General features: G+C 31.1%; 1 long non-coding RNA gene across 2 annotated transcripts; it reads left to right on the top strand.

Annotated features, from left to right (window-relative positions):
• Positions 1 to 681: 681 nt before the first annotated feature.
• On the top strand, positions 682 to 2,111 carry LOC126884379 (uncharacterized). Of its 2 annotated transcripts, none has more exons than XR_007697998.1 (3): positions 682 to 739; positions 933 to 1,228; positions 1,847 to 2,111. It is a non-coding gene; the product is annotated as an uncharacterized LOC126884379 (long non-coding RNA). The 2 variants fall into 2 exon arrangements; XR_007697999.1 differs by having other exon boundaries at positions 690 to 743.
• Positions 2,112 to 3,541: the final 1,430 nt, after the last annotated feature.

Below are 3,541 nucleotides of genomic sequence, written 5' to 3'. Positions count from 1 at the left end.
GTGTCGTTTTTGCACACAACGTTTATCTTAAAGGAGTCTATTCCTCTCAAAAAGTTAGTTTCTGAAAATTGTGGACTTTGCTGTTTTTGAAATGACCGATTCAATTATAAGTAATTAGACATTATTTTTATTTATGAAACTATTGTTACAATTTTTTAAAAAAGTAGAAGCAAAACAAACATTCACATCATTCGAATAAGGACGAATTTATATTAATAACGAATGACTTTTATTTTACTATGCAGTTCACAAATTATGTATTCCAATATTAACTTACTATACATACATTTATTATCTGCTAGATTTACTTAGGTCCATTTTTCAGATGTAAAAATATCTAATAAACGCAATATTGATTAAATAAAAATAAAAAAGTACAGTTGGTATGGGATTCGAACCACGATTACCCACGTCCGAAGACCAAAGACCATTTCCCGTCACCAGCCGCTCCAACTGTCAACACATATTACTCGATAAAGTGGGATATTCACGTCGTCGATATTCCCCTTAAATTAAAAAGAGACTACCGACCAAATAGGCTCATTTATCTCTGTCGCAACCGTTACCCATTTTAAGATCGCAGGGCGCAATCTAGAGTATTATATATCTATGGGATTATTATTATTATTTTATTTACATGTAAATTGAAACAATAAATATTGTGGCTGTGTCCATAATTTCAAACTCATTATGTTGCAGTCTTTTTCAGTTGATAAAATTGCAATTCAAAAACTTTTAGGTAGGTACGTGTAACTTCCACATTATTATTTATTTTTTAAGTATTAAGGTTGATGTTGATATCCAAAATTTAGATTTCAAAAGTTTTATGTAGGTAGATACTAATAGAGTAATACTAGATAATAGATTAGATACAAAGTAAGCTGTAAGTAGTATAACTGCCCATGTAATCACCTGTTATGTTGTTTTTTTAGATTTGCACTGTATGGATGGCACAGGAAGAGAAACAAGAGTACAAGAACATGAAACATCCTATTATAAATGTATATGTATGTGATCCTCAAAAAATTATTTTACAAAACAAGATAGAGAAAGAGCTTTAAAATCCCAAGGATCCTGCAAAATGTTTATTTGGTGTACTAGTCGAATAATAGTATCTAAAAATATTGACACTATTTTATGGGCATGAGGATGATATAGAGCACTTACATAAATACCAAAATCAGATAAATATCTCTTCAAAGTTTATTTTGAGACTTTCTTCAAAAATGTAAGTAAAATATTTGCTTATCGACGGCGGAAAGGCAGCACTTCCTAACTGAAAAAATTTTATAACATGAGTTACTTCACTTTTCACTTTAGAATAAGTGTATCGGCAGCTATTAAACAGCGATTACAGCTGGGAAAGTTTCCGGAAGGCTTCGAAAAGGCTTTCCCAGCTCTAAAAGCTGTTTAATAGGTGCTGATACACTTATTCTAAAGCGAAAACCGAAGTAACTCATTTTATACAAATTTTTCAGTTATAGTCGGTTCGCTAAACTCAGACCCAACTGGCTAGATATTTTAGTCGATAATTTTTTTGTTTTTTGCCAATTTTGCAAAATTACTAACTATTTAGTGATTATTAACTATTTAGTAATTATTTTTTGGCAATCTCACTACAATTGGCAAAATTACCGATTAAAATATCTAGAAAGTTGCGTCTGAGTTTAGCGAACAGACTATATTATGAGGTCCTGCCTTTCCGCCATCGATATACACAATATAATTTAAAACAAGAATGTTACCACTAAACCTCTTTTTAAATATTACTCATGAATATTTACTAGAGTTTACAATTTCAAACTAGTGTGTTTGACTATCCTATACCTATATTTTACTTTTTTAGTAAACTTCAGACTGTACAGGATAGCATAATAGCATAGGAGGCGAATTAAAAAGAATTGATTTACTTACAAGAAAAGATATCACAAACATTAAACTCTCTTATGGCATTGATTTGAAAGATGGGTATATGTACAATGATGATGCAACCAGTGTTTATTTTTGGGTTGAATGCTTACAGACTCATGTCCAATATTATTTTACAAACAACAGGGCATACTAATGGATATTCATTATGAATTTAACATTTATGATTTTTGTCTTATGTTCCTTAAACTGTGCCAAAAGTTTGGTAAATCCTTTATCGCAATCGATGGAACTCATGGGCTCAATTCCTATGACTTTGAACTTATGACAGTATTAGTAAAAGATGAATTTGGGAATGGATTTTGTACTGCTTTCTTATTTTCAAATAGAAAAGATACCTACTTTAATTTACCAATTTTTTTAAATACATGTCTGTGTTGGTATTATATGTATAGTCAAATGTTTTCATATCAGGCATAAGCGACACCTTTTACAATGCCTCGCCAAATGTAATGGGTATTGCTCCTAATAGACTGTTAAGTGCCTGGCACATAAATAGGGTATGGTAAGTAAATCTTAATAAAATATCTGATTCTGAAAAAAATCCTATTATGTATACAAGATGTATTAATGATGGTTTAGAGAGTATTAATAGCTTTTTGGGTAGACTTTTAAGTGATGCAGATACATACAATTTCAGTAAGTATTTCCAGTAGAACTACTGCAATAACATCCAACAATGGGCCTATTGTTATAGGAAGGGGTTGTGGAATTAATACCAATATGACCATTCAAAATTTTCATAAAATTTTGGATAAAAGGGTATCCATTAGTTGTTATCAGTTAAGTTTAAAACTTGGCACTCATGGAGAGCTATACCATAATATATAATAGGTATATCTCATAATATTACATCTCATATTGTTATATTGTCATAGAACCATAATAATATATTATAGTTCGTGTATGCAGGCTCACTCATTACAATAGTGAGCAGTATGAGATATAACATATTATAGTATAAGTCTCTGTGCATGACCAGATTAACATGTTTGGTGCCCATCTCGAACAAGCTCCACTTGGCTGGTACCACATACTTAAATCATTTATTTAGTTACACAGTACTACTCACATAACTTATGTGTCGTCAGTACCTTCCGTAAAACCTTCGTGATGCTACCCATACGTCATGCCCACTGAATGTGTTAAAGCTTGTTAATGTAGGAGAGTTATACTAAAATATATATCTTATATTATATTGCCTTCAATAGAAAAAATATCTTATTTAAATTGTATCCATGTAAGTTTTGATTTAATGAAATAAACCTTTTAATCAAAAAAGTGTTATTTACTTGTGTACACCTAGCAATATCCTGATCATAGATAAATAATATAGTATTACCGGATCCTGATATGCAGACGCCAATAGGGCTTTTCATCGATTGTCATTTGTTTCGAGCTTCTGTCATGGATCACATAATATTAATGTATCTACGTCATACGTCTTTGGTTTGTATCATTGGTATATACCAATATCGTACGACGTAGATATATTAATATTATGTGACACATGACAGAAGCTCGAAACAAATGACTGAATGAAATGCCCTATTGAATAGGGCTTTTCATCGATTGTCATTTGTTTCGAGCTTCAGTCAAGTGTCACATAACA

This window comes from Diabrotica virgifera, chromosome 5, assembly GCF_917563875.1.
Source record: "Diabrotica virgifera virgifera chromosome 5, PGI_DIABVI_V3a".
Classification (NCBI taxonomy): Eukaryota; Metazoa; Arthropoda; class Insecta; order Coleoptera; family Chrysomelidae; genus Diabrotica; species Diabrotica virgifera.
This window is presented reverse-complemented; position numbering and strand designations above follow the sequence as displayed.